The following is a 14,425-nucleotide window of genomic DNA, read 5'->3' on the forward strand; positions in this document are numbered from 1 at the left end:
CAAGTGCCTAATGGAGGCAATTCACCCCCATATCACACTTAAGTGTCTAAAACCAACCACTAACGCCCACTGCCCTTCCCCTCCCACAAAATCCTACCTTGCTTCCCCTATCTATGTCAACAATATTATCATTTTCCAATTTGCCTGGACTCCGTCACACCTTACACCTTAGGCATCTTCTGACTGTTGACACCTGTGATGGCCACTCACCAAGTCTTTCTCTGGGATGTCCCTATCCTGCTCTTCCCTTTTGTTCCAAGGCCACTCATCTATTTCAGACCCTCCTCAGGACCCTGTGCCTACTTCAAAATCTCCTGACTCCCCCAGTTACAAACAATTCTATGTAAAATTGCCATGAACTTTTCCTAGATAGTACTTTCTCCCAACCTCCAATGTTCCCCATTACTTACATGACAGCCTGAAGTCATGTCACTGATCATTTCATTCATTCAACAAATATTTATGGAGGCCTATTTCTTGCCAGGCACTATTCTAGGTATTTGGGACACATCAATGAACAGACAAAAACTCCTGCTTAATCTATCTCTCCCTGCCCTTCAGCCCACTTCCCCTAGATAACTGTAAACATATCTACAAGTAATTCTACCCCAGCAGCTGTATTCTGGTATATTCACATATTCAATGATGCCTAACAAGCCTCTACTAAGGGTTGGATCCAGTAGTGAGGAAGACAGATGCAGTCTTTCCATTTGTCCCTCTCTGGCCTTCCCTCACCTTCGTGCTTGGAATGCCTTCTCCTTCATCGTCCTCTAAACCCTGCCTGTCCTGCAATATGCAATCCAAACCCTCCCACTTCTGTAAAGACTGCCCTGGGAACCCACGCCCACGGCAGGGACCATCAGCCCCTTTCTGTCTTGCGACATCCCTTATCTTGTAAAGTGTTTGTGGTGTTTTCTTTTCTTTTTTCTTTTTTGTACATTTAATGAAACTCCCTAATCAGAGTAGAGGTCTTTGAGGACCAGATGCTTGTTCTCTTCTTTGCACTAACTCCCTAACAGATTTCCAGAATCACAGAACAGGACAGCCAAAGGAAATCTCTGATATCAGTTCATCAAACACACCTTGCTGCTTGAGAAAGCTGAAGCATAGAGAGGTTAAGTCGTAGTATCAAGTGCTAAAAAAACCCCAGAAAAACAAAAAGTGAATAACTATGAAGGCAAACTGGCAGGCATCCTTCCCTTTGTCCCTTGAGGTGGAGGAAGATGTCTGAACAGCTAGTTGCAAGCAGCTCTTTTCCCCTGGAATCCATGCACATGTTCCCAAGCTTTCTGATGATTTGCTGAGAGCTACTGCCCAGCTGAGGCTTAGCTAACCTGGAAAACCCACCCCAACTGGAGGATGTGCCCAGTTCTGCACTGTTGGCCTCTTGGCAATTCTCCACTCCTGCAGGTTGCGTAAGACCTCAATGACGCTAAACAACTAAACCCTAAGCCCATAGATTTTCCAGATTCCAGACTGCTCTCCTCTCACTGCCCCCATGAAATTCAGGGCTTCCCTTATCCTGCTATATTAGTGCTTTATCGTCCACGCTGGCCAGGGAGCTGCCCCTGCGGAGAGCCAGGTAACAGCAGGAGCACCTAGGTAGTGGTAAAATGCAGACGTAATTAAAATTATCTACAAACACAAAATAAGAATAACCCTGGGGCTGGCCCCAGTGGCACAGTGGTTAAGTTTGCATGTTCTGCTTTGGCAGCCCAGGGTTTGCTGGTTCGGATCCCAGGTGCGGACCTGTGCACCACTTGTCAAGCCATGCTGTGGCAGGCGTCCCACATGTAAAGTAGAGGAAGATGGGCACGGATGTTGGCTCATGGCCGGTCTTCCTCAGCAAAGAGAGGAGGATTGGCGGTGGATGTTAGCTCAGGGCTAATCTTCCTCAAAAAAAAAATAAAAAGAATAACCCTGTGAGAAGTATAGTTTTAAACAGTATCGTAGCATCCAGAAGTCATCTACAAAGCCATGAGATGTAGCATGATATATAAATGCCAGGATTTTTAGCATGAGCTCCATTTCTATTTCCCTACATCCATGTGATTTCTTCCCCGCTATTCATACAAAACCCACGGGGAAAAAATATTTTCATCCCACAACACCTTGTGCCTACTGACAGGGCAAGGGGTGTTCAATAGTGTTTCCTTAATCTCCTAAAAGTGAAAGACCAGTTTATCCTTTGCTTGAGCTGAAAACAGTCAAATTTAACAGAAGCGCAGATGTGCACACGTGGCCAAGGCAGATAAGAGTGTCTCAGGTTTGCACGTTTCTCTGTGGGGCCCAGAAGAACTGACAGTACTTAATTGGCCACCGATTAGGAAGCCCACGTTCACCAAATTAGACTGGAGGTAATTGCCTCTCAGATGTTGTTTTAGGCAGCTGTTCCATTATTCACAGTAAATCTGTGCCCTCAATTTATAATAATCCTTCGATGTTGTCATCTTTTGGTATAGCTGGATGTGAAGCCATCAGTAGCTCTCTCAAGCTGTCTTCGGACCTAGAGGATAGTTTGGTGGCAATTTTCACCTGGGAAGAAAATCTTGGTTTTCAAGATCAACGAATATTCTCTACATTTATGAAAACCTTTGAAAGACAGAGATTCTTACCTAACAGCAGCCAGTAAGTATCCTTGTTTATTTCTATTTAAGTAACCGAATTCTTAAAAGCAGAAAAAAAATTCTAAGCTCCAATTTTAAATCTTCTTCTATCTGATTTTAGCTTCTTTGGGGAAAGAAAGAAAGAAAGATTCATGCCCGAGCCAAAACCGAATGACATGCGAGTCCTTCCGTCAGAGGTACAGCTGCCAGAGTTTTCTCTAATGTGCTCCCAACCTACTGTTGCAGCCTCTCCCCACAGTCCTCCCCTGCAGACAGGACATCTTTCCCCCAGTCAGGACTGCCCACTATGTCCGGAACATGCTCTGCTGCTCAGCTTATGCGATTATCTGAACTTGGCTTGCCAGAACGAGGCCACTGTGACCTAGGTCGGCCTAACAGTAACTGCTGACCCGGACCGGGGACTGGCGTGGTTTCTGGTCTCTCTTGCCTCGAGCTGGGACTGGTTCAGGCAACCAGGGTGAGGCTGGGCCAGCGGGCAGGATTTAAGGGGCCCTCCCAGATCTGCAGAGGAGGAGGAGACACAGGCTGGGGGACCGCTGGGCCTGGGAAGACAGTGCAGCCAGCCCTCCCTTAGTCCACCAGACCTGAATGGTTTAACACTAATGTTTCACTGCTCCTGAGGTTAGGTCAACTCTGGACCATCACCCACCAACATGACCCACTCAGTAACACAGCATTCATTTGTTCATTCATTCATTCATTCTCTATTTAATGAGCCCCTGCATAGGTGTAGGCACATACACCTCAATATGGTGAATCTAGTAAACTCCCAGTTACCTTGACCACACTGAAGTATGAACTTCCATTAATTGGAATGATGGGGTTCCTTCCTATAAGTGACATTTCAGCCACACACCAAATTATGATGTTCTATCGAAAAATGCCTCTCCCTCTTCTCTGCCAGAGGAAATCAGTTAGATTTATACTTAAAGATACAGATGTCACTTCCCTAGGAAGGCTTTTCCAACTCCCCCCACAAGCCCCGTCTTCCTAGAAGGCTTTCCAACCACATCTCTCATTACGTCCTCCTTTACTTTCTCTTTATACCCTCCTTTCCTTTCTTCTCTAGCTACACTGTCCTTTTTTCAGTTCCTGCCTTCCATGTTAAGCTCCTTTCTGCCTCAGGGCCTTTGGACATGCAGTCTGCTCTCCTGAAATGGTCTTACCTATATTCTAACTCATGACCACCTCAGCACCACATCCCCAAATGCCATCCCTTCCTCAAAGTAAGCCTCACCACCCTTCAGATCGCAGTTGAACCAGGAAAGCCATCCCTGATCCCCACCATTATTCACCCTCATAATATCACATGCCTTTCCTTTTCCACACTTACCAGAGCTGTACTGTTAGAATTGTGATATTATTTGATTCAAGTCTATTTCCTTACTACACTATAAGCTCTAGTGCAGAGACCAGGCTTATTTTCATTTCTCCTTGTAACCATACTGACTGGCACAGTGGCACATAGTAGGCTTAGTAAGTATTAGCTGAATGAATGAATGACCTTTTCTACAGTATTTGTGCCACTGAATTCTAATTGCCCATTTGTGTATTGGCCCTAAAGTCTGGCCCTTGCCAGCTCATCTCAGAGCCAAACTCTTCTCCACAATTCATTTAAAAAGTGAAATGGACATTTATCCCTATTGCCTATACCTCATGTATCCACATCGAGTAATGACGGAGGGTAAAAATAGGACCTTAAGGTCGTAAGGTTGGTGATCCTCCTGTACTACTAACGTGATGAAAAAGTGGCCTTAGAATACATCCAAAAAAGGTTGAAATAAAAACTAAAAATAAAGCGGATGGGGAGGAGTGTGTCAAGTATTCCTAAGCATTTCTGATCAATTCTGACCTAACCAGGCAAGCCATAACCAAAGAACCCCATTTCCTGACTCCTTTTCGGATATGTGCCAGTTGTGTTGACCACTGAGTAGGACCCACACCCAATGAACCGAAGACAGCAACGGGCCATGTGCAGCTTCTGGGTTAGTGTCGTTATAGGCTGAATTGTGTCCCCCCAAATTCATATATTGAAGCCCTAACTCCCAATACCCCAGAATGTGACTATATTTGGAGACAGGGCCTTCAAAGAGCAAATGAAGTTAAAATGAGGCTCTTCGGGTGGGTTTAACCCAATCTGACTGGTGTTCTTGCCTCAGAAGAGGAGACTGGGACACAGACACACACAGAGGGAAGACACAGGGAGAAGACAGCCACCTGCAAGCCAAGGAGAGAGGCCTGAGAGGAAACTGACCCTGCCAGCACCTCGGCCTTGGACTTCTAGCCTCCAGAACTGTGAGAAAATAAATTTCTATTGTTTAAGCCACGCAGTCTGTGGCATTTGTTATAGCAGCCCTCGTACCTAATACAGTGCCCAAGCAGTTCTGGAGGGACAGGGGAGGAATTTTTGCCAGATATGCACTGCGTGACCCACTCTTTACAATCCTAGGTGTTGTCTCCTCCCCAGGGCTGTCTTTTCTTCTCTATGTGACAGATGAGGACACTGAGGCACAGAGCCAGAGGGGGCTGAGCCAGAATTTGACTCCGGGGCTATCTGCTTCCAAATACCACGTCCTCTTTTGGCACTAGAAGGCCCTATACCTTCAGATCCAAAAGACCAAAGTGGAGTATTGAATATGAAAGCCGATTCTAATTTGCTTGACTTAGCCCTTACAAAATGGGCGAGATCGCCATTTCAGCTAAGTTGAAGAACCAGATGCATTTGTATGCATCACCCAAATAAAGTGATTGAAATACTGTGAAACAGATGTGAATAGAAACTCATTTTGCTTTTTAATGAGCATTTTGACCGGATCAATACTACAAAATGCTAAGCTGCAAAACGTCATTATAATTTAAATGCAACTGCCCAGTTGATTGGTTCAAAGAGGCACTTCTAGTTGCTAAAAATGTATTTTCTCTTCATAAGAGCAGGAGTCTATTATGTAAAATCAAGTCATGAAAATTTTAATTGCACTACATAAAGGACAGAACCTAGTCTAGCCTCCAAACCAGGGAAAGGCAGAGAGAAACAAAATGCAGCTGAATGCTTAATCAGCTGTCTGTCACATTCTGAATAGTGACTAATATTCTAATTATTAGTCACCACACTGAGAAGGTACAATTATGGAGCAGCAGCGATTGCTTTCATGTTTTTTGTTGTTGTTAACCCACAATTTGTGAGGCCTTCACAAAAATATGATTGAAGTCCCCATAAGCCATAGAGGAAAAAAGGATTAACAGTTAAAATTCAGTTCCCCGCTCTAAAGCATTAAAAAAAAAAAAAGCCTTGAAGTTGTATTGACAGATATGACTAACAACTGTAATCACAGAAATAAATTTAGTAAAACGATAATTTATCTGTCACAATTTACCGAGGGAGAAAAAGAGCAGCCCAAGCAGCTGAATTGTGAAGTTAAATGAAAGCAAAGATAGAACCCCGTTTTTAATGAAATGTAGAGCATTATTAATTGGTTTCCTAGCAACAGCCAGACTAAAATTACTTAACATGTCTGCTCAATCATATGCAAATATGAGTGTTATCCCTTAAATGTTGATTATAGTTGGTCTTTTCAGATGCAAATCCAATGTGTAAAGTGAATGTAAATGTTGACAATGCTGACACAAAAAAATCCCCTGATTAACATCATTCTGGTGTTCAAAGCACCAGAGTTGAGGGTCTTCCTTTTGGACCGATTGCAAGCTGCTTGGGCTGCCATCTTCCTTTACCTCTCCTCCCTGTCTCACCTCACCACTGCCCTCATCCCAGTGCAAGCATTAGAGAGAACTAACAAATGATACTGTGGAGCCTTGCTGAGCTGCACTACAATTACTCCTCATCAGGGCCAAACGATGGATGGGTGATGCTTGTGGCTTAGAGTTCAATCAGATGATGCACGGGGCTTCCCAACCCAACACCAAGGTTGGTCCCAAGTTTGGTTTTGCAGATAAAACCAGACCTTTGGATGACTCCATCAGAGCCCAAGTAGACAAATTCCCTTCAAAACTGCCAAATAAGGCACTCTTCCACCTTACTCTGGCCTTGTCCTGCAGTTCAAGAGTAGCTGGGGAACAACCATGTTCCACAGACAATAGAGAAACCAGGAAGGGGTCCCTCTAGGGACAGACAGCGTGTAGTTCCCTCATAACCACCATCAGGCTCTAAAGTCACCCTAATAACACACCACTCCAAGCAAAAGCAATATGCTTGCTGTGCTTTCACTTACTCATGCAACAAATATTTATTGCATAATTACAGTTTGTCAGGTAATGATCTGGGTGCTGGAGAGACAGCACTGAATAAGAAAAAGTCCCTATCTTCTGCTGTCTTAGTGCAGGGGAGAGAGAAAAATAAATCAAGAAACACATAAACAATAAAATTTCAGGCAGTGACAAAAAATAGCAAGAAAAAAACGTAGCCCAAGCAGGAGAGAGGGATGGACAGGGCTGGCTGGACCATAATAGAGAAGGCCTCTCACAGGGTGTCTTCTGCACAGATTTAAAAGAAAAGGAACAAGCCAGGCACAGGTGGGGAAAAGTAAGTCTGCACCCTGGGGCAGGAAAGAGCTTGGGACAACATGAGGGCCAGGGGGTTAAGTATGATGAGGAACAGAAAGCAGGTGCGTGTGAGGTGAGATATGCAGCTTTGAGCTAAGTTCCTAGACCACCTTTCAAAAGGACTGCATCCCTAAGCCCGCATCAGGGACACTACTGTCTCTAGGCCCACCTTGGGAGTATGCTTTGGGTCTAAAAGATGGAGGGTAACTCTGCCATATGAGGGAGGAAGGAGAGGGCGAGTCCCACTGGACCCTAAAGGTCCTTTCTTCTCTAGGCCCAGGCTCAGTCCCCTCCTGACCCCTGAGAATCTTCCTCGCCAATCGGAAAGCACATTCTTGAACTGACCTCCCTTAGAGGAGGTGGGGTGGGCTTTTCTGGCCAAAGCCCCTGCCTGCAAGCCTCCAAAGGTCGGGGAATAGACAAATACTTTGTTCCAAACACTCAGGCAAGGCTCTGGGATATCCCAGAGCGGTCAGCAGCTCAGGACAGTCCAAGAAGTTCTGCAACTTGCTTATGAACAGAATTGACAAAGATTCTACTGACAGCTCCATTCTAGGCCAAGGAGCCCCAGACTAACCTTATGAGTGTTGGGCCAAGGGAAAATGGACAGGTTCTTCTTCCAAACATCACACTCTGGCCTTGTAAGTCATGCCTTAAGTCTTTGAAGGTTTTAAGAGTTACTATTAAATGCAAAAGACCTTAAGAGAAACAGGCGGAACCATAGGCGTAGCCCACCTGGGGGTAGGGTGGGGTAAGGGGGCTTAGTCTAGGGCATGCAGATGCCCAGAGGAATCTGTGTAAGTGGGATGGGACCTAGTCTATCTGGTTGCCCTAGAATGGGCCTGCTTCAGGAATGGTTTGCAGGAGAAGTTGCCCTACCTGTCTGGCTGATACAAACAGTTCATCAGGCTTGCCTTAATTCATGTTAACCCTTAAAGAGAAAACCAATAGTACTTCGTTTAGCTCGGGAGTCTAAAAAGAAAAAACAGAGCCAAACAGTTCGGTTTCCTCAAACTGGAGGTAAACATCAAAAAGAAACCACCACTCATTTAGAAAAAGGATAACCTTCTATTTGCAGCATCTAATCATAGTTCAAGGAGGCTACATTAAATTCTGAGTTAAAAATCAAACAGATTGTACATGTGACTGTAATCCTTATCACTGAAATGTTTCCTTTAGTCCGGTGGTTCTCGAAGCAGCATCAGCAGTATCTGGGAACTTATTAGAAATGCATATTCATAGGCCTAGTCCCACACTTACTGAATTAGAAATCTGGCAGTGGGCCCAGAAATCTTTGTTTTAACAAGCCCTCCAGGTGATTCTATGCATGCTAAGTTGAGAGCCACCTTTCAAGGCCAATTCAGCAAGATAGTGTGTCTCCGAGTTTATACTTGGCACTAACTTACTGCAAATTATTTCAATCAACAGGAAACCAAGGAGAGTTGCACTGTACCTTCAGCACGATGGCATGCATTCAAAATAAACACACCAATTGTGTGAATTCCTGACACAGTAACTTCTTCCAAAGAATGCACCACTCAGAATACAAGATGCTGACTTACTGATTTCTTAAGATAACCAATTGTTCCGGCTAAGAGACAAATGAACAGAAGAAAGTTAGTTATTCTTTGGGAAATTCAAGGTTGAAGTAGACTTCTGAGAGAAGCTTTGAGAATCACTGAGTTCTCCGATCGAATGCTGGTCTCCCTTCCCGGACCCACTCCAGCACTGTCAGGGCTCCATCCTCAACAACAGGAGCTCCCTAGGGTGGACCGAGGCTCTTACAGGGGGGCTCACTGAAAATACTCCAAAAACCCTTGCTGAACGGATGATTCCCTCTGAATCTTATATTTTAGAGGGAACATTTATTCTTTTTAGTGTTCCTGACAATAAAATGGATGTTATGTGGACATACGTTTATTAAAAACTTTGAAGATGAAAAAAGTCTTGAAGATGCTTTAATCATTATAGAATAAAAATACATGAGGAAATCTGCAATCAGAAGGGTGAATCTCAAATTTAATTGTGCATCAGAATCACTTGTGATGCCTGATACAAATGCAGACTTCCAGGCCCCATTTCCAAACATTTTGATTCACCTGAGTTGGGGACCAGCGTTCTGCCTGTCGAATAAGCAGGCCCAGGTGCTTCGGAGGGAGAGATCTGTATTTAAATTACCAATGTGGTAACTTCTCCAGTTTTCAAAGGGGATTAGTAAGGGGTAATGACAGAGGGGTTTTTTTAACTTAGGAAAACAAAGCAATAGAAAAAGTTTGTATGTATTTTTTATTAAAGTAACATTTTAATAAGTAACCTTTTTCTGATTACAAAAGTTAGATATGCTCATTTAAGAAAAAAAAAGAAAAAGATAGAAAGGAAAAATAGCCATAATCCCACCATTTGAGATAACCTGGTACATTATATTCTTCCAGATAACTCGAAGACTCTCTCTACACACACACAATTTCTTTTTAAAAATAATGGGATCAGAGTATATGTAGTTATTGTATTACATGTTTTTTTACATCTAACATTGTCAACATCCATCTACTACTACTTGATTCTTTCAGGCATAAAATGTCAGAATGACTAAACAGTAACTCTGTTGGTAAGAGTCAAAAAAAAAAACAAACAAGGAATTAAAATTCTATTTATGTGGCCAGTACCTAAATACAAATATTTGTGTCATTTGTACAAGTATGCTAAAAATCTCATTATTGCTTTTATTAAAGTGATTTACACTGATACAGTTTATTAGTTCATTAGTTCATCTTAATGTGTGCACATTACTTGAAAGCCTCTAGACATACACACAATATATTAATACAAGTATTCACTTTAATAAAAGTTATTAGACCAAGGTTTTTCTCATTAAATTCAAAGGGAGCCAAAAGACTCTACTGGAACAAAATTGAGACAAAAAAAAACCCAAAAAATTTTTAACATGTCCCGAGAGGCTATAAACTTTAATTCTATTCAACCAGGAAGTGATCAAAACATAAGTGCATTTCACAGAATACACTCATCATGACTTGAAAGGTAAATTCTTGCATGTTTTATAAACAGGGCGGAAAGAACATGAGTTTACGTGACTAGCCCATATCCACACTCCCGTGCGAGACCTGGCATCACAGAGCTTGCAAGGCTTCAGCATTTAGTGGTCAAGTGAGCCACCTAATTCTTTGATGCTTTGGTTTTCTCATCCGGAAAATGAGGATGCTGATAAATAATATCTGTGTTACTCAGTTCCCAAGGGTTTTCTGAGGGCCAAGTGGGATAGTACATGTGAAATTCTAAAGTACTTCTCCAATGTTATCCAGAGTCTAGCTGGTATCGAGCTTTCTGAAATGATGCTCCCTCACCATTTCTCAGTCTACTGTCCTGCCCTCACTGTAACCCTCAATCTCTTGAACACAACAAGAGACTGGATAGAATACAAAATGCATGTGGGTCGCACCAAAGAATAGGGAATAATCTAACCTTCCAATATTTGTCCTGAGAACTGCTTTACCATTGAATCACACCCAAGGATTTCTTACTGTGATCATGAAAAGTCAAAGTGATGGATTCGGGGAAGTTCCTCATGAATGGCTGTTCTCTGAGAGTGACGGGCGTGGTCCCATACTGGGCTCATGATCACCGCTACCTGGAGAGCTCTCAGGAACCAAGAATGCCAGATGCCACATCAGAGACTCTGGTAGGTTTTTAACATAACCACATATGAGATTTAAGATGCCTTGACCTATCATAGTAGTTTCTAAACCAAATTATTCTTGATGTTAAAAATTGTTTATTAATTTCCATAAGACTAGGAACGCTGAGTACAATATGACTGAACTGCGTGTCAGACATGTGTACATTCACAAGGACAGAAGGCCCTCAAAACTGTTCTCTGAAACAAACACAGGGACCCGGAGAACAGACTGGTGGTTACCAGAGGGGAAGGGGGCTGGGGAGAGGGTGAAAGGGGTGAACGGCACATGTGTATGGTGACGGGTGGCAACTAGACTTCTGGCGGGGAACACAATGCGGTCCATACAGTGACGCACACCTGAAATTCATATAAAGTTATAAACCAATGTTACCTCAATAAAAAAATCAAAATAAAGTCAAGGCACGTAAACCACACCACCTAAAAAAAAAAACAAACAGAAAACCAAAAACAACACTGTTCTTCGTCACTTCAACAAAAACATCTATCTAAATGACTACCTGAATGTGCACAATGAACTTTCTCAGGGAAATAACAAAAGACCGCCAAAGGCTTTCCAAAACATTTTTTATTTCACCACAACCTTCTTTCTTTACATAAATAATACCACAAAATGCACTAGATGATTAGAAATTTTTTAAATATCCTCAACATCATAATTGTCGTCTCTTTTTCCTATAAACAAGTAAAAAGGACAGACATTTGGGCCCTACAACCTGCTCTTTGCACATATTGACAAAGCTCTGGACACGACATTCTTTTATTCATTCAACAAATGACCAAAATAAGCATTTTCAGCCCCAACCACAAATCTGCAGAGCTTATCCCAGAGAGCAGGATCCGACAATTTGCATAGGAGGTCTGTTACCATTCTTTTAGAGAGTCAAACATGGCCTGATTTTTCTAACCTCTGGGTTGGAAAACCAGGCTGTGGCTTTGCCATGTGCATTCTTTCTCAAAAGTTTCCTCCCTTATGGGAAAACCAACAGCACAAGTTCTCTCAATGTGCTACTGTTAGGAACGATTCTTCAAATCCGATGGAATAAAAAAATGTTAAAATACATACCTTCAAATTTATTGTACTAAGCAATCCACCTGGAACATATGGGTCAGAGACGGACCACATAAAATATTGATTTAAAAAAAAACCCTCTTTGATAGTACTACCCCCACGGTCAGATATTTTTTAGCTAAAACATTTCTTAGCTGGAATCCCAAGGAGAATATCATTATATGTAATTTTCCTACCATCACTGATGAACTGGAATGTAAGAACTGCTCATTTTGAAAACATGGGAGTTATTGGTCACTTGATTACCATTAGAGAATACGAATGAGCGTAAACAGTGTGTGGCAGTCTGGAACTGAAAGACAGCAATGAATTCATTAGGGAGACTCAGGATGGGCAAGGCTCAGCTAACTGAGAATACTGACCGCAACACGAAATCAAGTCGTGCTCCAGACCCACGGCTCATTAAAAGTTCAGCGGGAGAAAAGGGAGCAAAGACTTCTTTGCTTACAAGTTTGAAGACTTGTGGGAACCAAGTATCAGGACACTCATGGCTTAGGGGAAACCAGGAACTGCCCATAAAGATTTCAAAGGAGTCAACTTCAAGGACGAGGAAGGATTCTTAAGGGTGGTAAGGAGAGAATTAACTAGAAGTTGTAAAGTGAAATTATTGCGAAGGCAATTTGAGCTACACATAAGGAAGCAATTTCCAGCCATAATTTTAATTAGGAGCACAGAATGATCTTCTGTGTAATGATGGCCCTTCATCATTACCGTTATTCAGAATTACCCTGCATCCACATGCATAAACATAGAGTGGAAATGAAACATAGACGGGGAAAAAAGGTCAACTGTAATCAATCTTTTTTATCCTTCCGACTGGAGGTGAAATTTCCAAAATACCCGAATATAGTTAGCTCTCAATTTGTATTCAATTTACAAAGAATTGATAAACCCAGAGAGCCACCGCTCTCTCCCATCCTCACTCCTAACCCATCTCTGACCCTTCACACCATTTCCAAATATGGAACTTCCCGCTGCTGCTGCACAAGAATCTTTACGGATATACATGGAGCTCTTGAGAGAAGCTGTGAGTGGAGAAAAGGAAGAAGCCATAAAAAGCAGACACTGCCAAGTAGGCAAGGCTGGCTCTCCCCTTTGGAAAAAAGATCCTCCTCCAAACCTCTCAAATGACTTACTCATCTTTATTTTACCATCTTATTCATTAAAACAGGAGATTCACTTGGCTCTTTTAAAAATGCAAATAATTTCATAAGCGGACCAAACTATATCAGCTATTCACACCATGAATCAGATTTGCTTTCCTACCACCAGTGAGAATTATTGCCTGGAAGAAATGAGAGTTTTGATTGAGAATGGTTAAAAGGGGAAGAAAGGTAAAATTACATTTAGAACATGAAGCGCCACAGGGATATAGCAGGGAAGGGGCATCACAATGGGGAACTAAAATTAAAGAATCCTAAGAGCACCTGCTGCCCAGATAAAGGGATCCTGATAAAGAGAGATGATGACACAGACAATGTGCAAATTGTGTTTACTTTTTAAAATCCGCCAGGAGGACCCAGGAACGGAAAGAGAAATTTTCTTTTTTTCTTTATCTAGCAGCAACTTGTTTTCAGGACCCAGAATTCAACCTAGTATTAATATTAAGAGTTTGGCTTCAGGGCCGGCCCGGTGGTGCAGCAGTTAAGTTCGCACATTCCACTTCTCGGTGGCCCGGGGTTCGCCGGTTCGGATCCTGGGTGCGGACATGGCACCGCCTGGCACGCCATGCTGTGGTAAGCGTCCCACATATAAAGTAGAGGAAGATGGGCACGAGAGTTTGGCTTCAACTTGAGATAAATGGCCTTTTGCACACTAGGTTGGAGCCTATCTGTTGTAACGACTCCTTATTGTGGCCTACCAGGACCCCAACTCTCCATTCAACTTCACTCACAATGTTCGAGCCACATGAAGCTTCATTCTGTTGCTTGAACAGGCCTACTTGCTCCTACCCCAGGGCCTCTGCATTTGCTGTGCTCACTGCCAAGGACGGTATTCTTCCAGAAAATCTTTCACATCACTCTGGTCTCAGAGAAAATTTCACCTCTTCAGATGGGTCCTCCCTGACCCTAACCAATGTTGTCCCACCTGCCACTTGCAAAACTCATGTACAACTGTCCATTTTTATTGGTCTCATTTTATTGGTCTCATTTTATTTCCTTCTTCGCACTTGGGCCTATCAGAAATGTTATCTTGTTCATTTATTCACTTGTTTATCACCTGTCTTCCTCACTGAAACCCAAGTTTTCATGAAAGTAGGAGTGTCAGCCCTTGCTCACTGTCCTCCACTTTGGGCACTGGACGGTACCTGGCATGTAGTGAGCACTCTGGGAATACTGGCTGTTCCAAAAGAACTTTCACAAACATTCGGACACTATCTTGTTTTTTTTAATTTGGAGACTTCTCCATTATAAAAAGCATCAAAGACATATCCAGTGAAAATCTCTAACAATACAT

The 14,425-nt window shown here is 42.7% G+C and overlaps 1 protein-coding gene across 1 annotated transcript in view; it reads right to left on the bottom strand.

The window, feature by feature from the left end:
• Window positions 1-14,425, bottom strand: part of JAZF1 (JAZF zinc finger 1) — a 321,045-nt gene that overhangs the window by 262,401 nt on the left and 44,219 nt on the right. The gene's annotated exons all lie outside the window — the stretch shown is intronic.

Source organism: Equus asinus, chromosome 1 (genome assembly GCF_041296235.1).
Source record: "Equus asinus isolate D_3611 breed Donkey chromosome 1, EquAss-T2T_v2, whole genome shotgun sequence".
NCBI lineage: Eukaryota > Metazoa > Chordata > Mammalia > Perissodactyla > Equidae > Equus > Equus asinus.